Source organism: Hemiscyllium ocellatum, chromosome 6, assembly GCF_020745735.1.
Source record: "Hemiscyllium ocellatum isolate sHemOce1 chromosome 6, sHemOce1.pat.X.cur, whole genome shotgun sequence".
NCBI classification, from domain to species: domain Eukaryota; kingdom Metazoa; phylum Chordata; class Chondrichthyes; order Orectolobiformes; family Hemiscylliidae; genus Hemiscyllium; species Hemiscyllium ocellatum.
In genome coordinates, this window is record NC_083406.1 from 48,210,327 (window position 1) to 48,235,083 (window position 24,757).

Genomic DNA, 24,757 nt, shown 5'->3' on the forward strand with positions numbered 1-24,757 from the left:
ATATATTAATGTTAAAAGTTAGTTATTGAAGGAAAAGTCAGAAAGAATAGATGGGGCTGTAACATGTGTGATGAAATATTTCTCATGTGTCTGAATGAGAGCAGGTCCAGAAACGCTCAAGAAACTTAAGACCATTCAAGACAAAGCAGATGCTTGACCCATACTCTATTCCCCACATTTAACATCAACTTTGGCATGGAGATAACTGAGGTTTAAGAGTTTTTCATCAAGATGCTATTTAATTCTACACCAAAGGGCAGCTGATTTTTTTGAGATGAATAGTCACTGTCAAGGAGATTATAAATTGTATGCTGGCTATAACACAGCCTTGCTTGATATCAACTGGATTTTGGAAGCACCAGGTCTCTCACTCAAGACAATCAGAGTTGCAGTACTTCATAGATTGGAGGTCTGAAATAAAATCCTAGCAATCTGATTTCTTTCTTGTACTGAACTTCCGCCCACATTGCCTCATCCAATGCTCCATCCACCGTACCATCCTGACTATTGCTAACTTACCTCTCTGTTTAATGACTCATTTCTATCTTATCCAGAAACCCTGTAACAAAGAACATTAAGAGCTATTCATGCCCCTATCTTGGCCATGGCTCAGTAAAAGCTAGATCATGTGTAACTCTGTGCCCTTAGTTCACATGCCTTCTCCATCATGCTCCTTGCATTCAGATACATTTAATTGAAGAATCTGCCTACTAGGTCATATACACAGCGTTCATGTGATGTTTTGGTGCGAAACATAGCAGCATTCAAGAAGCACCAGGAGGAGTATATGAATAGGAAGGGAATAGAGTGATACAGATCCTGTAAGTGAAGACAGTTTTAATATGGAAGGGCAAAATGTGTCAGTGCAAGCTTGCAGGGCCAGCTGTTCCTATCCTGTATTGCTCTTTGTATTCATCTTGATTTCTGGCTGAATTTAGTGCAGACAACAATAGGAAAGCTATACTTTGACCTTTGGCTCCAAGCAAGCCATAGCAAGTGTCAACCAGAGTTTATCACTCAGTACTTTCCACTAAAAAGTACACATGCTAAGAAGTCTCAATAGCAGCCTTTGGCAGTACATAAGGGTAGGGAAATAAATGTCTATGAACAAGTCTGAATCACAGAGAAACATTTGTAATCATGTTTAGTGGAATAGACGTGGTGGGACATGACCCCACTGATGTTTGCTTAGAAGGTAAATGATAACTTACTGTTGAAAATTGAATCCACAGTCTGAAATGCAGAATGAAAGAAAATTGACAGATAGCACCTTTAATTGAGGGTAGTGGAACAAAATAAGGGCAGCTCAATTGTACTTCTTTTATGTCTTAAATACTACATGGAAAAGATTGTTTCGGTCACAGATAAGCAATAAGCAAATCAATCACCAATCATGAAACAATCAGCTTCTCATGAACTCACTTCAAATTTTCTTAATTCAGAACAAAAATTCCAACACTTGGTTGTGTTTTCTTTTAAACTGGAGACTATTTGAAGAGTAAACCAAAAATAAATCTGCTTACCTATCCCGAGTTGCTTTGCATTTCGCCACATTGGAAATCAGGCAAGTGGCTTTTCTGTCTCAGTCAGGCCAGCTCCCTAAATAAACAGGCACGGCTGGAATGCAGTGCTCTGCATTCTGAACCAGTTTGATTTTGGAGAAGATGCGTTCTCCATGTCTGTCTCTCGGGTGAGAATGATAATATTCGACAGTGTAATACAGACTTCACGAGTAACCTTACATTACCAGGATGGGTGGAGGTACTGGGGAAGAAAATATACTAAAGAGTAAAAATAAGGAATTTTTGAGTACAGAGGATCCCCACAATCACAATGTCATCAAGACGATGACAATATTCGATTAATGTGTACAGCTGATGTCAGTGACAAATTACTGTTTATGTTTCTGAGGCAGAGCTATCTACACAAGAGCGATTTAAAACGAATGCTCCACCCACCTTGGCAAGCTTATAAGGATCAGTCTCACACCATTTAAGGAGGCGACCACCCCATACATCATAGCAGTGTCACACGTACATTTGATTAAACACACGTGTGGCCCTTTTTTTCCTGCTTCAGTCCGGGGGAAAATCACTGATTAACAATAATTCCTACTCCTTTGAGGAGTAAGCAGTAAAAAACATGCAGCCTTTTCTGGATTGTAGTCTTCACCACAACAGACAGTATTTGGAAAAACAAGACAAATGAAATTCACTGAGATAATGAGGCAAATTTTCCAATATTGTTCGTGGCACAAGCCTCAGCAGCATAGATCTGTGAGAGGGCTGTAACTCTCTCTCTGTTTCTATGCATAAATTGCATATAATTCAGTAAACTATCAAGATAGATCTGACAGAGGACTATCATTCTCTCACCCTCTGCATTTGTATGAATATATGTGCCTTAATAAACTATCAACACAGATCTGTAAGAACATTATAATTCTCACTCCCTCTCTATGCATACATAAGTATATACCTCAGTAAACTAAAGCTAATTAAGGAGAAATATAATCACACAAAAACAAGGTAAAATGCAAAACTAAAATGTATCATATATTTTAGTGTTAGGGTGAAAGGAAAGGCTGGAAGGTGTATGGAATGCTGGATGACTAGAGAAATTGAGGCTTTAGTTAAGAAAGAGAAGGAACCATATGTCAGGTATGGACAGCAGAGATTGAGTGAATCTTTAGAAGGGTACAGAGGCAGGAGCATGCTTAAAAGAGAAATGGAGAGGGCAAAAAGGGGACTTGAGATAGTTGTGGTAAATAGGTTAAGGAGAATCCAAAGGGTTTTTATAAATACATTAAGGTCAGAAGGTTAACTAGGGATAGAATAGGGCCCCTCAAAGATCAGCAAGGCAGCCTATGTGTGGAGCCGCAGGAGATGGGGGAGACACTAAACAAGTATTTTGCATCAGCTATGGAGAAGAATATGGAAGATATAGAATGTGAGGAAATAGATGGTGACATCTTGAAAAATGTCCATGTTACAAAGGAGGAAGTGCTGGACATCTTGAAACATATAAAAGTGAATAAAACCCCAGGACCTGATCAGGTGTACCCTAGAACTCTTAGGACATTAAAGAAGTGATTGCTGGGTGCCTTGCTAAGATATTTGCATTATCGATAGTCACAGGTGAGGTATTGGAAGATTGAAGGTTGGCTAATGTGGTGCCACTATTTAAGAAAGGTGGTAAGGAAAAGCCAGGGAACTATAGACTGTTGAGCCTGACATTAGTAGTGGGCAAGCTGTTGGAGGGAACCCTGACTTACATGTATTTGGAAAGGCAAGGACTGATTAGGAATGGTCAACATGGTTTTGTGCGAGGGAAATCACGTCACATTATCTTGATGGAGTTTTTTGAAGATGTAACGAACAGGATCGATGAGGGCAGAGTGGTGGACGTGACCTATATGGACTTCAATAAGGCATTTGACAAGGTTCCTCATTGTAGACTAGTTAGCAAGGTATTCTCATGGAATACAGGGAGAACTAGGCATTTAGACACATAACTGGCTCCAACAAAGAAGACAGCGGGTGGTGGTGGAGGGTTGCTTTTCAGACTGGAGGCCTGTGACCAGTGGTGTGTCACAAGGATCGGTGCTGGTCCACTACTTTTCATCATTTATATAAATGATTTGGATATGAACATAGGAGGTATAGTTAGTAAGTTTGCAGATGACACAAAAATTGAAGGTGCAGTGAAGAAGGTTACCTCAGAATACAATGGAATCTTGATCAGATAGGTCAGTGGGCCGAGGAGTGGCAGATGGAGTTTAATTTAGATAAATGTGAGGTGCTGCATTTTGGGAAAGCAAATCAGAGCAGGACTTACACACTTAATGGGAAGGTCCAGCAGAGTGTTGATGAACAAAGAGACCTTAGAGTGCAGTTTCATAGTTTCTTGAAAACGGAGTTGCAGATAGAAAGAATAGTGAAGAAGGCATTTCTTGGTCAAAGCACTGAGTATAGGAGTTGGGAGGTCATGTTGCAGCTATTCAGTACATTGGTTAGGCCAGTTTTGGAATATTGTGTGTAATTCTCCCTCTTATTGAAAAGATTTGTGAAACTTGAAAGGGCTTAGAAAAGATTTACAAGGATGTTGCCAGGGTTGGAGGATTTGAGCTATAGGGAGAGGCTGAATTGGCTACAGCTGTTTTCCCTGGAGCCTCAGAGGCTGAGAGGTGACCTTATAGAGGTTTACAAAATCATGAGGGGCATGGTAAGGGTAAATAGACAAGATCTTTTCCATGGGGTAGGGGAGTCTAGAACTAGAGGGCATAGGTTTAGGATGAGAGTGGAAAGATATAAAAGAGACCAAAGGGGCAACATTTTCATGCAGAGGGTGGTGCATGTATGGAATGAGCTGCCAGAGGAAGTGATGGAGGCTGGTGCAATTACAACATTTAAAAGGCATCTGGATGGGTACATGAATAGGAAGGGTTTAGAGGGATATGGGCCAGCATGCTGGCAAATGGGACTAGATTGGGTTGGACGAGTTTGAAGGAAGGATCTGTTTCCGAGCTGTACATCTCTATGACTTTATGTATTATGGCAGAAAATGAATATTGTTCTGGCAAAAAAAACTTCAAAAAGGATCATGTCACACACATTTGAAGACATTAGCTTATCATAACATTAAGGTATTGGTCCTATCAATCTATCTATAACTGTGGAAGGTAGTACTTTGCCTGGCAACAAGTTCAGCACAACACTTCTTCCAATTCCCATTTTATGGAATTTGCAGCACAAAACAGGCCAATCAGCCCCATCTGTTGATGCGGATATTTATGCTCTATGAGGAATTATGCAAATAGCACATTATGCAATACACAAAATATTTAATTTATGCTGCAATGAATGACAAATAAGGGAGTTTCTTAAAGATAAAGTATACATAAATTCAGATATGGATCACAATTCACAGATTTGAAGCATGTGATTTTGAGTAGTTATTAGTGAGGAAAAGAATACTTGATTATGAGTGTTTTTGAAGTAAAGATTGGAAAACCAGGTACTGCTTGTAGGTAATATTGTTACTTGAATTACAACATAAAGCTCTCTCCTCTGTCTGCATGATTGTAAGAAATGAACTCAACTAAGAACAGATTTAATAGGGAGACATCAAAAATTCAACAATCTCAAAATCACAGAAAGACAGAAATGTTAAGATACAGAAGGAGGCTGTTCAGCACATCACATCTGCATTGGCTTTCTGAATGAACATTCCACATATGCCAATCTGCTACCTTTTCCCCATAATCCTGTAATTTGTTGCTTCAAATAATCATCCAAAGCCCTCATTAATGCCGCAATTGAACCTGCCTCCACAATTTCAGGCAGTGCATTTCATACCATAACTACCTGTAAATGCGAACAGTCTTTTATCTCACATCACATTTATTGTTTTTCACAAATCACTTTAAATAAGTGCATATCATTTGACATAGGAAACATTGCCAAGGTTGCACTGCTGCAGCAACTCTCCAAGCCCCACTTCTTCCAGCTCTGCTAACAGTGCACTGCTACCCCTTGAATGGTCTTCCAGTTTTCTGAAGTTAAAGGTAAATCTTCCAAAAACTCTGGAAGCATTTTAGGAGAAAATATATTAGAATTTTCTTGTTTTATTCCAATCATACTTACAAGTAAATCACAACGTATTCAGCATGCACTGCTGACCCGTGTATCACAGGAATTTCAGAATCAGTTGAATGCACTGAACAAACCAAAGGTCCTGGTAATATCTTGATTAAAGGCAAGATACTGCGGATGCTGGAAATCCGAAACAAACACACAGAATGCTGGAGAAACTCTGCAAGTTGAGCAGCAGATGTGAAGAAAGAAACAGGCAGAACAGAGTGCTGAAGAAGTTCTAAAGAAGAGTTATACCAGACTCAAAGATATTAGCTCGGTTTCTCACTTCGCAGATGCTGCCAGACCTACTGAATTTCTCCAGTATTCTCCACTTATTCCTAGTAATGTCCTGACTATCCAACAGTCAGTTAAGCAGTTCTACTGCAATGACAACAACAGAACATTCATGAAGAATACCTTTGAAACAAATTGTTTTTAGCTTGTGCACCATGATTTGCTAATGTCACGTCACCTCTGAGGTGCTTGTTTTCTGTTCAGAGGCGTGGAGCCGGAAGGTACTAATACCAGCACACAGGCACACATGGCTGTATCTTCATTATTTTGGTTAAATCTGAATTGTATTGGGATTTTTGGAGGGTTTGTTGCCAAAAGGCCTTGTGAGTTCTCGCACCATACTTTAGTAAATTCTCTTAAATAATTACTTACCCTGCCCTTTGGTGTCCCTCATGTCTGATTTCCACCCTATCTTTATATGCAATTCTCAAAACAAGTCACGACATCAGCACATATCCCAGAATTCACAACAATTTATACAACCTTGCACCCTGACACATTTAAAACTCATTGTGCATCTAGACAAGCAATGTCAGCCGAGAACTGATACACGGTTCCTCTGATTTTTCCCAGCTATGGCAGTCAGGTGCAAATCGATGTCATGCTCTGTGGGCAGGAACTTGAAAGTCCTGGTGGATGGGATGGTGGAGGCAAAGGACTTCATCATTTTTCAGGACCAGCAGTTGAGGCTACGACACTAGATCATGTCAACCAAAGTTGCCACCTGGGTTAAAGGGTCTCAGTCATATGTAGGAATGCTCAGCACTGTAGAAAGATGGTAAATAGCCTTCTCTACTCCAGCTCCATAAATGTCACCTTTTTTTTGTTACCTCACACTTATTCAATCTCTGCTACAGTACTCTTCTCACACTGAGACATTTACTCTAGCATCCTCTTTATTGCCTGCAACATCTTTCCCATAATATCTTAGGGGCAGAATTCCTACAGTGTATACGGAATGGTTTTCAGGACCAATACACTGAGAAGCCAACAAAAGGACAGGCCATCTTAGACTTGGTATGATGCAATGAGAACGGAAAATCTGTTGGGGATGAGCAACCATAATTTGATAGCGTTCTACTTCAAAACGAAAGTGATCTAGTTAATTCTGAGACTTGGATTCTTAATCTTAATAAAGGGGACTATAATGGTATGAGATGTGAATTGACTATGATGGATTGTGAAATGTTACTGCAAGAATGAGAGTAGACAGGCAATAGCAAACATTCAAAGAGCAAATTATAAAAATTGTCTGGTGCAGGATTACATGGAGATCATTGGCCAAACCATGGCTTATGAGGGAAGTTAGAGCATGCAAATTGGCAAGGAAAATGGATCTGAGGATCAGGAACACATTAGAAGTCAGCAAAGGAGGTCGAAGGGATTGATTAAGAAGAGGAAAATAGAATGTGAGAGTAAGCTTGGAAGGAACATAAGAACTGACTGTAAAAGTTTATCCAGGTACATAAAGCAAAGAAGATTGATAAAAACTAACATAGATCTCTTAAAATCAGAAACAAGGGAATTTATAATGGAGAAAAAAATAGCTGATGATCTCAATTCATACTCTACTTCCGTCTTCGCAAATAAGGGCATGAATAGCGTAAGTCGGCTCTGCGATAATGTGCATTGCTTCAATGTGAATTGGCCAAAATGCTATTGAAGAATTTAGAGCACAATTTTGCAGAATTTGCACTTTCCTCACCTGCACTGGCTATAACATGATTCCGGCCTCATTAGTTTACATGGTGCTGCTATTAAGTGATTTTCTGATAACGTGGGGCTGCACGGGAACATAACTATCACATTATATCAGAACCAACTGTACTACAAATGACAGGCAGCCAGGGATTAGTAAGAGGGAGGAACTGAACTAAATCTCCATTCGTAGAGAAATGATGATGGAGACATTGATGGCATTGAAGGCTGATAAATTCCCAGGTGAAAATGTGTTGCTGGTTAAAGCACAGCAGGTTAGGCAGCATCCAAGGAACAGGAAATTCGACGTTTCGGGCCAGAGCCCTTCATCAGGAATGGAAACATGAAACAAAGAATATGAATAAAATGTCTTTTTTTCTGAATGACAGGTAGTAACAACTACTCACAATATGCATGGCAGCTGCACTATATTGTGGATACATGTGGTGTTATTGCTGGTAAAAATACAAAGGTAGGTTATTACTTGAATGTCTGTAAGGAAACATTCCTGATGAAGGGCTCTGGCCCGAAACGTCGAATTTCCTGTTCCTTGGATGCTGCCTAACCTGCTGTGCTTTAACCAGCAGCACATTTTCAGCTGTGGTCTCCAGCATCTGCAGACCTCACTTTTTACTGATAAATTCCCAGGGCCTAGTAATCTACATCCCAGATATTTAAAGGAAGTAACCCTTGAAATAGTAGAGGCATTGGTCGTCATTTTCGAAGGTTCTGTGGATTTTGGAACAGTTCCTACAGATTAGAGGGTAGCTACTGCAGCCCCATTTTTAAAAAGAGAGATAGATTTATAGACCAGTGAGTCTGACATCGGTAGTGGGGAACATGCTAGAGTCTATTATTGAGGATTTTACCACAGAGGACTTTAAAAACAGTGATAAAATCAAACACCATCAACTTGGATACACAAAATGGAAATCATGTTTGACAAATCTACTGGAATCCTCCAAGGATGTAACCAGCAGAGTTGATTAGGGGACCCAATAGAAGTGGATTATTTGCACTTTCAAAAAGCTTTTGTAAAGTCCCATGCATATATTAATGTGCAAAATTAAAATAGATAGAATTGTGGATAATGTATTAATTTGGATAGAAAACTGGCTAGCAGACAGGAAACAAAGAATATGAATAAAATGTCTTTTTTTCCGAATGACAGGTAGTAACAACTACTCACAATATGCATGGCAGCTGCACTATATTGTGGATACATGTGGTGTTATTGCTGGTAAAAATACAAAGGTAGGTTATTACTTGAATGTCTGTAAGTTGAGAGAGGGAATGTAGAAGGAGACCTGGGTGTCCTCATTCACCAGCCGCTGAAAGTAAATGTGCAAGTGGAACAGGCATAAGGAAAGCAAATGGTCTGTTGACCTTCATAGCAAGAGGATTTGAGTACAGGAACAAGGATTCTTGCTGAAATTATACAAGCAATTGGTGAGGCCTCATCTTGACTATTGTATGCAGTTTGTTCTCCTTGTCTGAGGAAGGACGTTCCAATTCTAGAGTGAATGAAGGTTTATGAAATTCATTCCTGGGGTGGCATGACTGACATGAGGAGAGATTGAGTCAGTTAGGGTTGTATTCCTTCATCTAACCTGCCCCAATCCTGTTAGAAGTTTGTAGGTTTCTTTGAGATCTCCCCCTATTCTTCAAAACTTCAGTGAATACAATCCTATTACAGGAGATGGAAGTGAATGGCACAGTCATTATTGTTGTTACAGGTGGAGAGGTGCCCTGAGTGATTGAGTTAGGCAGTTTAGAGGTTATGTAGGATTACTATTGTTGGAGGTTGTAGTGGGCAAAGGTAAGTGAAAGGTAGAAAGTAGGAGCATTCGACTTCTCGAGCGTACTCTGCCATTCAATATGATTGTGGCTGAACATTGAGCTGAATATCTTAATTCTACTCACTACCTCCCCAAACCCTTTAGCCATAAGAATTTCATTTACCATCTCCTTGAAAACATATAATGTTGTGACCTCAACCACTTTCTGTGGCAGTGACTTCTACAGGCTCCTCATTCTCTGGGTGAAGAAATTTTTCCTCATCTGAGTTCTAAAAGATTTACCCCTTATCCTTAAACAATAACTCCTTCATCAAATGCTCCTACTTTCTACCTTTCACTTACCTTTGCCCACTACAACCTCCAGTTTCAGACACTGCCTTTGACTTACTGTACCGGGACATTATGAGCAAAGGCTATTCTCCCTTGATGTGACTGAGGTCCACTGACAACTATGACAAATTTCCTGTCTTTATGACTGCACTAAATGGCATGGTCATACAGCAATACTGGAAGCCCGTTATCTCTGGCTGAATGGCAAAGCTCAAACAGGCAGATCAATGCAGCAATGCTATGAACATCCAGGTGCATTCAGTGAGTGAGTGTTATGACAGCAGGTGAAGAACCCAGAGTTGTAGCCTGATTCAGTCCATGAACTAGGTGCTTGTCCCTGATTGTGCAATGTCTTTGCTACAGAATTACAGTGATAATTGCCAGTGCAACATTGAAGTGCAGGTGCATCCTGTAAGTGCTCAGAGATGTGCCATTGAGGTATTTAAAGTCTGAGACATGATGGTTACTAATGTCCATGGACATGGGGTGCATATCACTGGAGCTCTTGGACCATGCCCTGAGATGTTGATGCCCAGTTCTAAGTATGAGGTGATATATTTTGTGACGTCTAATAAGGAAAGGATTTGCGTGATGAATGATACGTCCCAAAGAAACAAATGGACCTTGGTGCAAGAGTCCATTGATCCCTGAAGGTTTCAGCACAGGTAGACAGAATGGTGAAAAAGTCATACTGGATGCTTGCCTTCATTAGCTAGGGTATAAAATATTGGAGCAAGGAAATCTTGCTACAGTTTATAAAACATTTATGAGGCCACAGATTGAAATATGGAATATGCTGCTTGAGACGGTGATGGAGACAGATTCTCTCATAACATTGAAGCATCTAGATCAGCACTTCAAATACCAGGGCAAAGTAGATTATAAACTAAGTGCAGATGTTTGGAGTACACCACAACCACCTGATGAAGGAACAGCATTCCGAAAGCTAGTAATTCCCATTAAACCTGTTGGACTATAACCTGGTGTTGTGTGATTTTTAACTAATGACCTAAAGATAATGGGTCAAAGGATCTGTTTCTATGTCATATGACCCTCTGATTATGAACTCCATGAGAGTTTGCAACATGGAGGTCACTTGGAGCTAGTAGTGAACTGAATTGGTCCATTTCTCACTCTGGTTTCATTGTCAATGCTTCCCAAGCTTAAGCTTGTTGGCAAATTTGATAAGATGAGAATCTGAATATTAATGAAGTGAGATAACCTGTCAACAAAGCATTTAATAAGCATAATCCATGTCAACTGCCATCTCTCCACTACCTATCAAAAATTTTGTCATGCACTTGTGGAAAGCATTAAAGATAGATTGTGTTGTTCCCAATGTCGAAAGGGCCCTCACTGGTTCGTTGCCCGATTCTGTTACAAATTTCCCATAGATCATGATGTTCAAACCTAAGATTCCACTCATGGTGTCAGAACTGTGAAGCTGAAATTGTGTGTGCGAAATATTCTGAAAGCTACATGATAATAATCAGTCTGCAACTTTTAATAGGTCAGTGAGTGAGTATGGCTTTGAATTATCCAGTCCCTGCTACTGTAGAAATGAAAGATTATACAAGGCAAAATTGCAACTGTTTCCAGTCACAATGACAAAATGATGAGATAGCCACAGATCTAGATGGAAAACCTGAACAAATAAGGGCAGTGACTCTGTTATCAATGCAGAGAAAAGAGCAATACGAGCTATATTGTACCGTAGACCTCATATGGGAGCAGAAAAAAATTGATTTGATAAATTTTGAAGTTATTGATGATGGATTTCAAACTGTTTCCCAATGCTGTTTTGGAAGGGTTTGTGTTTAACATCCTAACTAAGATATTAATCTTAGTGAGTTTGTGACTCACTAAGACTTCTCCAAAAGACTTCACAAAGATTAGACCTGCTCCGACAAGGTCTGAGCTGTCCAAATTAAGTTGCCCACTCCTGGCTAAAAAAAGTTAGATCAGACTGGAAGCAGCTATTGTTGTCAATGTGGCAAGTTACACCCATAACTATTAATGGTAAATCATTTTTGATCAACTTAATTGATCGAGTACTGTTGATGATGATTGAGTACTGTTTTTCCAACTTGAAGTCTATGTCCAGTGGATTCCATAGGGATCAGTGTTGGTACGCTTGTTGTGGTTTAGACTTGAACATGGAGGGTTGCTTAGTAAGCTTGTAGAAAATACAAAAATTAGTGGTGTAGTAAATAGTGATCATAGACAGACTGGTCAGATGAGCTCGTCATGACAAATTGAATTCAATCTGGATAAATGTGAGGTGATGCACTTGGGGGAAGGATAAACAAGACAAGGGATTACACAATGAACTGTGGGAACTTGCCAATCAGTGAGGATCAGAAGGACCTTAATGTTTGAGTACATTGATTCCTTAAGTTGTCAGAACTGGTGGATAAAGTGCTAAATAAAGAATATGTAATACTTGCCTTTATTAGTCAAGACATAGAGTTTATGAACAGGGAGGTCATGCTGGAACTGTGTAAAATGTTGATTAGGCCACAACTTGAAGCATTGTATTCTAGAAAACATATTATAGGAGGGATGTGATAGCACTAGAGAGGGATCAGAGGAGATTTATTAGGGTGTTGCCTGTATTGGTGAGTTTAGTTATTAAGAGGGATTGGATAAACTAGAGTTGTCCCCTTTAGAAGAGACTGAGAGGGAGCATGATTGAGATGTACAAAATTGAGGGACATAGTTAGGGTAGACAGGAAGAAACATTTCATTTCGACAGAGGGAACAATGACCATGTGATTTAAGGCAAAAGGATTGGAGGAGATATGAGGAAAAACGTTTTCAGCCAAAAGATGATGGGAATTGTCTATATGGGCAATAGAAGCAGAAACCCTCATAACATTTACCATTATTTAGATGTGCACTTGCAATGCCAAGGCATACAAGGTTAAAGACAGTGCTGGAAAATGAGATTAGAATGGTTAGGTGGTTGTTTTTGACTAGCGTGGATATAGTGGTTGAAGTGCTTTCGCTGTAGTGTAAATCTCTATGACTGTTTGAACCACGGATCTGCTATTTAGTGCTTGCCTCTGTTCCATCCCTGCAAAAATATGCTCAGAATGAGACATCTGGATTTTAGTTCCTGGAGCCCTTTTCACAACCACAGGGCAGCTCTCCATCCAGCAAAAAAGGATGTCATTTTGTCCATTAAGTCCTTTTTGGTTCTGGACAAAGAAAGCTGTTCCATTCACCTGTTATATTCTTATAGCCCAACTTGTTTATTTCATTCAATTGCCTATCCAATTTTCTTTTGAAATTATTCATCATCTCAGCCTCTATCACTCTCATAGAGACAGAATTCTGCATAATAGGTTCATCCTCACGTTTCACCAAACTCCTAGTCCTTGTACTACTAAATAATGGGAACAACCTTTCTTTATCTACCTTACCAAAGCCTGTCTTAATAATGTATGTTACTACCAAATCGCCCCTCAATCTCCTTTGCTCCAAAAATAGTAATCCAATACACCACATCCATCAGTTCCCCATTGTCTACCATGCTTGTAATGTCCTCAAAGAATTCCTGTAAATTAGTTAAACATGACAGTCTTTCATGAACCCATTCTGCATCTGCCCAAAGGGACAATTTCCATTTAAATGTCTTGTTATTCCTTCCTGAATGATAGATTCAATTGTTTTCCCCACCATGGGAGTTAAGTCATTTTTACCTGCCTGTTGTCTACCTCCTTTTTTAAACAGTGGTTTTTTTTAAACACATTTACGATTTTCCAATCCACCAGAACCACTCCAGAATCCAGCAAATTTTGATAAATTACCATGAACGCATTTGCTATTTCCCCTGCCATCTCTTTTAGTATTCTGGGATGCATTTCATCAGGGCCAGGAAAGCTGTCTACTTTTAGCCCCATTGGCTTGCCCAAGACTACCTCTTTCTTGATGATTGCTTCTAGGTCCTCACCTGCCATAGCCTCCTTATCATCAATTATTGGCATGTTATTTATGCCTTCCATAGTAAGACCAATACAAAATACCTGTTCAATACCTCAGCCACTTCCTCATTTCCCATTTTTAAATTGCCCCTTCTCATCCTCTTAAGGACCAATGTTTACCTTAGCTACTCTTTGTTGCTTTATATATTTGTACTAACTTTGGCTTTCTGTTTTTATATTCTGAGCTAGTTTACTGTCACAATCTACTTCTTACATTTCTCTCTTACATTTTTGTAGCTTTTACAGGCTTTCTGCTGATCTGTAATATTTCCTAATCCTCTAATTTTTCACTAATCTTTGCCACTTCATATGCATTAGCTTTTAACTTGTTGCCCTCCTTTATTTCCTTCATTATTCACAGTTAATTGCCTCTTTTCCTACATTTCTTCTTTTTCATTGGTTTACACTTTTGCTGAACACTGTGAAAAGTCCTCCACCGTTTTTCAATTGTCTCACCGTATAGTCTTTGCTCCTAGTTTACCTCAGTCAACCCCTCTCTCATCCCATTATAATCTCCTTTGTTTAAGCACAAAACACGTTATTGAATTTTACCTTCTCACACTACATCTGTATTTTAAATTCAACCCATACTGTAATCGTTCCTTCTGAGAGGATCCCTAACTATGAAATCACTAATTATTCTTGCCTTATTACATAGGACCAGATCTTGGAAAGCTTGCTCCTTTGTAAGTTCCAATATATATTATTCAAGGAAACTATCACAGATACTTTATGAATTCCTCCTCAAGACTGCCTTGACCAACTTGGTTTGACCATCCAATATTAAAGTTCCCCATGATAATTGCCATATCATTTTGACTTGCATCAGTTAGTTCTTTGTTTATTGCCTGCCCCACTGTGATGTTATCATTTGGTGACTTCTTCCATTTACTATTTCTAGTTTCCACCCACATTGGTTCAACCTTTTTCTCCATTGAATCGATATCATCTCTCCCTACCACCCTATTGTCATCCTTAAATATCAGACCTACACCACTTCCCTCTCCTTTCTGTCTGTCCTTCAGAATAGTCTGATGCCCTGGATATTTAATTCCCAGCCATGATCATCCTGTAAACCGTGTCTATAATGGCCACTAAATCATCACCGTTCGGGATGATTAATGCCAACAATTCATTTATCTTATTTCAAATGGTACGAGCATTCAGGTAAAGTGCCTTTATGCTAGTTTATATACCTTCTTTTTGAATCATTACATCACACCAGAATAACCTTTATTTTTAAACATTCTCATTTTTTCTTTCACTACCTGGTTTCCATTCATCTTAGTGCTACACTGCTCAGCTGTTTCTTGCTTTTTATTGACTCTCTTTCCTTAAACCTTGACCCACGCGAGTTAACTCAGAGCCTCCCCTTCATCCCCCTCCCAAACTAGTTTAAAGTCCACCCAACAGTGCTAGCAAAACCACCCGCAAGAATATTGTCACTGTTTGGATAAAGACCGTCCCCATTGAACAGGTCCCACCTTCCCCAGAAATGGTCCCAATTATTCAGAAATCTCTAGCCATCCCTCCTACACCATTCCCACAGCCACATAATATAATGTCATAGAGGTGTACCGCACAGAAACAGACCCTTCAGTCCAACTTGTCCATGTCGAACAGATATTCTAATCTAATCTAGTCCCATTTGCCAGCAATTGGCCCATATCCCTCCAAATACTTTCTATTCATATACCCATCCAGATGCCTTTTATAATGCTGTAACTGTACCAGCGTCCACCACTTCCTCTGGCAGCTCATTCAATACACGCAACACCCTCTGCATGAAAAAGTTGCCACTTAAGTCCCTTTTAAAGTTTTCCCCTCTCACCTTAAACCTATGCCCTCTAGTTCTGGATTTTCCCCACCCCAGGAAAAAAAGATCTTGTCTATTTACTCTACCTATGTCCCTCATGATTTTATAAACCTCTAGAAGGTCACCCCTCAGTCTCCGAGACTCCAGAGAAAACAGCGCCAGCCAATTCAGCCTCTCCCTCCAGCTCAAATCCTCCAATCCTGAACCCTTTCAAGTTTCACAAAATCCTCCTGTTAGGAGGGAGACCAGCATCACACATAATATTCCAAAACTGGCCTAACCAATGTCCTGTACAGCAGCAATATGACCTCCCAACTCCTATACTCAAAGCTCTGACAAATAAAGGAAAGCATACGAAACACCTACTTCACTATTCTATACCTGCAACTTCACTTTCAAGGAGCAATGAACCTGCACTCTAAGGTCTCTGTTCAGCAAGTGTATACATCCTGCTCTGATTGACTTTTCCAAAATACAGCACCTCACATTTATCTAAATTAAACTTCATCTCAAATCCTTAGCCCATTGGCCCATCTGATCAAGATCCCATTGTACTCGGAGGTAGCCTTTTTCGCTGTCCACTACACCTCTAATTTTGGTGTCATCTGCAAATCTACTCATTATGTTCACATCCAAATCATTTGTATAAATGATGACCAAAAACTGCCTAATCTGCCAATTCCTTATCTCACTCACACATAGCACAGGTAATAATCTGGAAATTGCTACCTTTAAGGTCCTGGCTTTCAATCTTGCTCCAAACTCCCTAAATTCAACCTTCAGGACCTTATCCCTCTTCTTACCTATGTCATTGGTACCAACATGTACCACAACCACTGAGTGGTTCCCATCTCCCTCATCGTCCCACTGCACTTCTCAAGTGCATAAAGTACAGCCCATCTCCTCATTGAACAGTTTCACCATTCCAAGTCTGATGAACATCTGCTGCATTCCCACTTAGCGGGCATATCCTTCCTTGAACAGGTGACCAGAAAATCTCAGTAGCTTCTCCAATATCACTTTTTTGTAAATAGCAACTTTTTTACAATTTCATACTCTCAGTAGACATTTGAGTTTTAATTATTTCAGGTACCCTTCTCATGTCAAGACAGACACAAATTACTTTCTCTGTCACTTCTCTATTCCCGATTGTAAATTCTCCTGTCTTTCCTGTAATGGATCTCCGGGAAAGTGGTGGTGAGCTATCTTCTTATTCTATTGTAGTACACTTGCTGCAGGTATATCCACAGTTCAATAAGACAGTTCCAGGATTTTGATATAGCAACAGAGATGGAATGAAGATAAAATTCCAAGTCTGCATGTGGCTTGAAAGGAAAGTTGCAGGCAGTGTCATTCCCATGTTACCATTGTCCTTCTAGGCAGGTTTGGAAAGTGCTGTCAAAGAAGCCTTAGACAGTAATTGCAGTGCATCTTGCAATTTATATACATTGCTGTCATTGATGGATGTTGTATTTGGTGAATGTGACGTCAATGAAGTGAACGGCACGGTAGCACAGTGGTTAGCACTGCTGCTTTACAGCGCCAGAGAACCTGGGTTCAATTCCTCCTCAGGCGACTGACTGTGTGGAGCTTGTATGTTCTCCCTGTGTCTGTGTGGGTTTGCTCTGGTTTCCTCCCACAGTCAAAAAATGGACAAATTGGCCGTGCTAAATTGCCTGTAGTGTTAGGTGAAGGGCTAAATGTCTGGGTTGGTGTGGACTTGCTGGCCTATAGGGCCTGTTTCCACCCAGTAAATAATCTAACCTAAATTATGTCAAGTTTCTAGAGCATTGTTGGAATTGCACTCATTCAGACAAGTAGTGAGTATTCCATCACACACTTGACTATAAAGACTTGTGCAGTCATATAAGCATTAAGAGGGTGGTTAGAGGAGGAGTAAGGCCAATCAAAAATTTTTAAAAGGGGGATTTACAGGTGAAGGCAAGGTAGAGCTGAGCATTAAGTAAATACTTTGCTTCTATCTTTACATAAGAAGATATGCTGCCATGGTCACGGTGACAGAGTAGGAAATTCTGTCATTAAAAGGATTAGAAATTACAAAAGGGAGTGGAATCATGGAATCTCTACAGAGTAGAAAGAGCCAACTCAGAACATTGAGTCTGCATTGACCATCTGAACAGCATCCTAAGCAGACCCACCTCCCAACCTCACATAACTCCGCATGGGACTTTTCCCATGGCTAACTCATCTAGCTGGCACATGCTTGGATTTTACAGGGCAAATTTTAACAAGGAGAAAGTGAGGACTGCAGACGCTGGAGATCAGAGTCGCGTGTGTAGGGCTGGAAAAGCACAGCAGGTCAGGAAGCATCCAAGAAGCAGGAGAATCAACATTCGAGCATATGTCCTTCAGCAGGATCAGGAAGCCCTTCATCAGTTCCTCCACTTCTTGGCTGCTGTCTGACCTGCTGTGCTTTTCCAACACTGCACTGTCAAATTTTAACAAGGCCAATCCATCTAACCTACCTATCTTTAGACTGTGAGAGGAAACCAGAGCACCTGGAGGAAATCCACACCATCATAGAATGTGCAACCCGCACACAGATAATCCCCAAGGATGTGGTTGAACCCCCATACCTGTGCTGTGAGGCAGCAGTTCTAACCACTATGCCATCATGCATAGATTGGATAGATTGTTGACACTTGAAGTTAATAAGGTACTGGGCCCAGGTGAGATACATCCAAGGATCCGAGAGTAGAAATTGTGGAGAAATTGGTCATAAAAAGTCAAGCCTGCTTTCCCTTGGAGAGAAGAAGGCTGAGAGGAGATCTGATTGAGTGGGCTTGTAAAAGAAACAAGAATAAGATGGAATAAAACGATGTGCTAATGAAGCAAGGCGATGTGAGCGAGTATGTAGGGTATGGAATGAACTGCCTGGAAATCTGATGGAGGCAGGTTCAACTGAGACATTAAAAGTAGCATTAAAAGTGAGTAGAAAAGGTGAGGAGGGATATGAGGAGGAGGCAGGAGATTGGCTCTTAATAACAAAGCAGATGCAGACATGCTGGACCAAATGGCTGCCTTCTGCTTAATTCTGTGATTCTGTGACTCATGCCTTTTAGATTGTGGACTGGAGATGACTTGCTCACTGTATGATTCCTAGCCTCCAATCCAGTCTGGTCACCACAACGTCTACAGGCTTGCCCAATGTCTGGTCAATTGTAAGTCTTAGTGTGTTGTTTGCGTGAAATTCAGTGATGATAATGCCATTGAATGTCAAGGGGTGATTTTTTTTAAAATTCTGTCTTTCTGGATGTGATCATTGCCTCGCACTTGCTTAGCACAAATGTTATTTGCTACTTATTAGCCCAAGCTTGGATGTCATCTACTTCATGGTGCACTTGAACATGTTTTGCTTGGGTATTGTGGTCAGCATGGTGGCTGGGAGAAAGTGAGGTCTGCAGATGCTGGAGATCAGAGCTGAAAATGTATTGCTGGAAAAGCGCAGCAGGTCAGGCAGCATCCAAGGAACAGGAGATTTGACATTTCGGGTATAAGCCCTTCTTCAGGAATCCTGAAGAAGGGCTTATGCCTGAAACGTCGAATCTCCTGTTTCTTGGATGCTACCTGACCTGCTGCGCTTTTCCAGCAACACACTTTCAGCATGGTGGCTGGCACTGCAACCTCACAGCATCAAGGACCCAGGTTTAATTTTGCCTTTGGGTAACTGTTTGGAGTTTGCACATTCTCCCCATATCTGCATGAGTTTCATCCAGGTGTTCTGGTTTCCTCCCACAGTCCAAAGATTTGCAGGTTAGGTGGATTGGCTGTGCTAAGTTACTCATAACGTCCAGGGATGTAGTGGCTTAGGTGCAGTAGCCATGGAAAATTCAGGGTTACAAAGTTGGAGTGGGTCTGGATGGGATGCTGTTCAGAGGATTGGTGTAGACTAACTGGGGTGGATGGCCTGCTTCCACATTGTAAGGATTCTCGGATGATCTGAGGAGTGGTGAATGGTGCTGAACATTGTGCAATCAATGGACCAAAGTCTCCCCTTTTGATCTCATGGTGGTGGAAATCAGCTTAAAATGGTTTGACCTGTGATACTACCATGAGGAACTAAGGGGTCTTGTGATGAGGTGGTAGTGCCCCATCTCTGACCCTGAAGTCCTGGATTCAAGATGTAGAAGTGCGTATTAGAATTTCTGAACAGATTGATTTGAAAATATCTACCCTGAGGAAATCCTGCAGAGACAGCTGGGAGCTCAGATGACAGATCTCTAACAACTGCAACTATCTTCCTTTGTGCCACACATGGCTTCAACTAGTGGCGAGATTTCTCCCTGACTCCAGTTCTGCTCAGCTATCTAGATGCTCCATTTGGTCAAATACTGCTTTGATGTCAAGGCAAGTCACTTTCATATCTTTGGAGTTCAGCTTCTTTATCCATGTTCGAACCAAGGCTAAATTTACTATCTATTATTGATAAACTACATATGTTGACCTCTGTATTGTATTCAAAAAGAATGGGTACCCAATGAACACAGTCCACCAATTTTCAGCAACAAACAAGCAGACAAAATGCATCCAGAAACCCTAGCCCCTCTCCCCTACATCAAAGACATTTCAGAAATGACTGCCAGATTACTCAGACCCCTTGGTATCATGGTAGCCCACAAACTCACCAACACACTAAAACAGCAAGTAATGAACTTGAAAGACTCTATACAGACAACAATCAAAACTAATGTAATTTATAAAATACCTTGCAAAGAACTGTAACAAACACTACATTCGACAAACAGGCAGAAATCTAGCCACCAGGATACATGAACATCATCTAGCCACAAAATGACAAGACCCTCTCTTACTAGTATCCTTACAGACAGATAAGGAAGGACACCACTTTGACTGGGATAACACATCCATCCAAGCCAAACAGAGACATGCACAAGAATTCCTAGAAGCATGGCATTCCAACCAGAACTCTATCAACAAACACATTGACTTAGGTCCTATTTACCACCCCTGAGAAAAAGTACAGGAAATGACATCACCACAGGAAACATCACGAACCCAAGGAAACCCAAACATATAAATAGAAAGCAGGAAACACCAGCAGTGCTTCATCCAGAGGTTCACTGAAGATATTACCGAGTGTGGTGACGAAACATCTGAAAATGAACCTTCTAGCCCAGCGTACAAACCTACATTCTGAGCCTTAACCTGAGCTACAAATCTTCCGAAAACTCACTAAATGTATATGTGGAATAAGACATTATCTAACTGTGAAGGTAAATCATCCATTATTTGGATTGTATAGAACATATAGAAGAAAGCAGTTCATTGTGAGAGTCGATATATGGAATAATCTATTACAAAGGCAGTTTATAAATACATTACATTCATTAGTAGCTTAAGACAAAAACAGAGTTGGACACATATAAGAGATGGTGCATTTCGTTTGGTTTCACCTATTTAGTAATTGTTACCCACATAAATCTGTCAGTGCTCCCCATGTGCCAATGGTGTAAGGATATGTAGCGATGGCTGAGCCTGGTAAATAGCACTGTCCTGAGAGATAACAATACCATGCAACTAGTACTCCATGCCTCCACACAAGCTCAATGTTCCTCACCTTAAAGCAGATGAGCTGCTTGAGATTGCCAATGTCCACAAACTTCTTCTGCAACAATATGCAGTAAATGAGGATAGGGCAAGCAGTTATGGAATGTACCAAGTCCAAGGCAGAAATGAAGTAAGAAACATGTGGAATGAGACCATTCAAATGGAAGAAGGGATATTCTGAACTGAAAGCTGAAAGTGCTGAAGAAACTGAGCAGGTCTAGTCACAACAATGGAGAGAGAAACAGAGTTAACATTTTGAGTTCAGTATGACACTTCTTCACAACAGAAAATGAAATGGTGTTTTTTAATGCTGTTGACAAAAGTGAGAGAAAAAGCAAGTGCAACAGATGGTGAGGGTGCCCAGAACAAAAGACAAAGGAGTGTTCATGGTCTTCAAAGAGCAATATGGATTCAAAATACATGTAATAGTCAGTATGAATAGCACATAATAGGCCAGCTTTGCTAAGAGCAAATTTATATAAATAATACACTAGGGGAGAGTGGGTGAATGGAAGGCACTGTCATCGATATAGAAGTCAGAGCGCATGGTCTGGAGTTTATGAACTTAATCTTATGTTTGAAGGCTGTGAAATATTATTCTTCTAACTTGTACTGGACTTCGCTACTCAGAGTGCTGCAGAATGACTAGGGAGGAGTAGTTATCTGATTATGTAATAGTGTGCATATTACCAAAACATGTTACCCTGCTAAGGATATGGAATATTTTGTGATAATGTTCTGCCTTCCTGAAGATGAGGAAGTTGATGTCGATGCCACCTCTGTCCAGCTGGCATAAGCAATAATGAGACTGGATAAGCTCAGTTTATTTTCTTTGGAGCAGAGGAGGTCGAAAGAGATCTGATAGAGCTATGTAAGATTATGAGGAACATGTACAGGTGAATAAAGCAGCAGCTCCCCCCAGTCAATAACAAGAATGCATAATTTTGACGTGAAAGGTAAAAGGTCTAGAAAGGTTTTGAGGAAAAACTTCTTCTCCCAAAAGCTGGTGGAGTTCTGGAATGCACTGCTTGGGAAGGTAATTGAGGCAGGAACCTTTACAAAGTACTTGGATGAACACATAAAGTATCATAACACTCCAGACTATGGGCTTGTGCAGGTAAATGGGACTAATGTAGGTAGTAATGCAATTTGGTGGTATAGACTTGAAGGGCCAAAGGTCCACTTCTGTACTGTATGATTCTATAAATTCCTAGTGATGTAGTGGATGACATATCAATGATCATGTTGATCCTTTCTTTAGTGCCTTTTTGGAGGAGTTAGCTCCTAACAAGTGAAATTGTGAATTATTTTTCCTTGGCTCCGACAAACCCTGCTATCCTCAGTGTCCACATGATATCCAAATGTTCATAAATCCAAGTAAGCGTATTACTCAAATATATAATTTATACACATTGGAGGCACAAATGGCAAAACATTGTTTGTAAAATAAGTTGTTGTTTTCTTATCTTCATCCTTTAGAAATTAGAGTGAAGTACTAGGAAATTTGCAGCATCCTGACATGACAGTTTACATTGATACATAAATGTAACAAGCCAGATCAGGTATCGAACACTCAGCCCTTGAGCCTGATCAACCATTGAATGAGATCACAGCTGACCTGATTACTCCATATTTTTACCTAACTTCCAATAATCTTTCACCTCCTTGCTTATCAAGAATCTATATACTTCCACCTTAAAGAATTCAGAGACATTTCTTCCATTCTTTTTCAGGAAGAGACACATGACTCTCTGTGAGAAAAGATTTTACCTCATCTCTGTTTTAAATGAGTGACCATTGACTTTTGAACAGTGACTACTAGTTTTAGATTCTCTCCATGAGCACGGAAACATCTACTCCACATCAATACTTCTCAGCATCTTCTATACTTCAATCAAGTTGCTTCTTACTCTTCTAAACTGAAAAAGATACAAGCCTAACCTTTCTAATCTTTCATTATAAAGATAATCTATCAATTCTAGGTAAACCTTCTCTGAACTGCTTCCAATTCATTTACATCCTTCCTCAGATAAGATGATCAATATTCTGCACAGTAGTCCAGATGTGATCTCACCAGTAGTCTGTGTAGTTGAGGCATAATGTTGATATTCAATTCCCCTCACAATAAATTTTATTAGCTTTTCTAACATAGCCTGCTATATCTGCATACTAACCTTACATAATTCATGCACAAGGACACCCAGATCTCTCTGCATCACAGAGCTCTACAATCTCTTACCATTTAGATAAAATACTTCTTTTTTGCTCTTCCTGCCAAAATGGACAATATACCATTTACCAGATCTTTGCTCAGTCATTTAACCTAACTATATAACTTTTTAGGTTCATAATGTCCCCTTGATAACTTTCTTTCCTATCCATCATTGTGTCAACAACAAATAAGGTTTTCATAACTTCCATCCCTTTATCCAAGTAATTTATATAAATTGCAAATAGTTGAGACCCTAGCACTGATCCCTTTGGCATACCACTCATGACTTCTTGCCAATATGATAAAGACCACATTATACATACTGAGCCACTGGGCTTCTCCAAACTTTCTAACCACTGATAATGTGCTTGCGCACAGGTAGTCCTTTTTATGGACTTCCACAATCCACATAATGAAACGAGGCTACCCACACCCACGGATCACAAGTATTAACTGTGGGAATAAATACAACAAATCAGATTTTTTGTTGTCACTCAATCAAAATTGTATAACTCTCCACCTGATAGCATTACAGCAGTACCTCATCCACGTGGATCTGCAACTTGTAAACAGGAGGGCTCAGCTGACTTTTCCTATTCTTAGGTTAACTAAGTACAGACAACAAAATAACATCTTATTTGTAGTGCCTACATCCTGACAAGAAATAGTGTTTAAAAGATGTGAGCCACAAGAGCACAGATCCAACGGAATTAAACTGTCAACTCAAAATAACACACACAGATGCTGGATGAAAGGCATTATAGGGCACAACAAGTAGTATTTTACTGATTCCACATACAATGAGCTGTCTCATCCACACAGAAGCAGAAGTAAGCCATTCAGCCCATCTGGAAGTGGTTGTCAAAAGTGTATGTCAGAAATATTGGATACACTCACATTTTTGACCTTACAGCTGGAAATGTCTTATGCAATGCCCCACTCATGTAAAATTCTCATTATTTCTTTCCTGATGGCAAGGCTGCTTCCTGAAAATTTGTGTCAAGGAAATTATCCATGAAGTCTGCAGAAGTAACAGTGTGCAAGCAGAGCAACTCTCCAAAATAATGTTAGAATGCTCATTACAGCATCTGATATATTAAACCTTGAACTGCAAATCGACAGTATTTTTGTTTGATATATTGTTGGAACATAAGGCATAAGAGGGAGAGCAGACCATAAAGCCCCTCCAGTTTGTTCCCACCATTCAACAGATCATGGTTGATCTAGTTGTGTTCTCAGACCCATTTTATTGATTGTCTCTCCCATAAACCCTAATTCCTTTATCTAACAGAAATCTATCTAAGCTAGCCCCAAAAATTTCAACCACCCAACCTCCCCTGCTTTCTACAGAAGAGAATTCTACAGAGGAACAATCCTCAAAGAGTAAAACATCTCTC

At 40.1% G+C, this 24,757-nt stretch overlaps 1 protein-coding gene across 3 annotated transcripts in view; it reads right to left on the minus strand.

Annotated features, from left to right (window-relative positions):
* bcl9 (BCL9 transcription coactivator) overlaps positions 1–24,757 on the minus strand; it is a 249,515-nt gene that overhangs the window by 167,881 nt on the left and 56,877 nt on the right. The window lies entirely within an intron of this gene.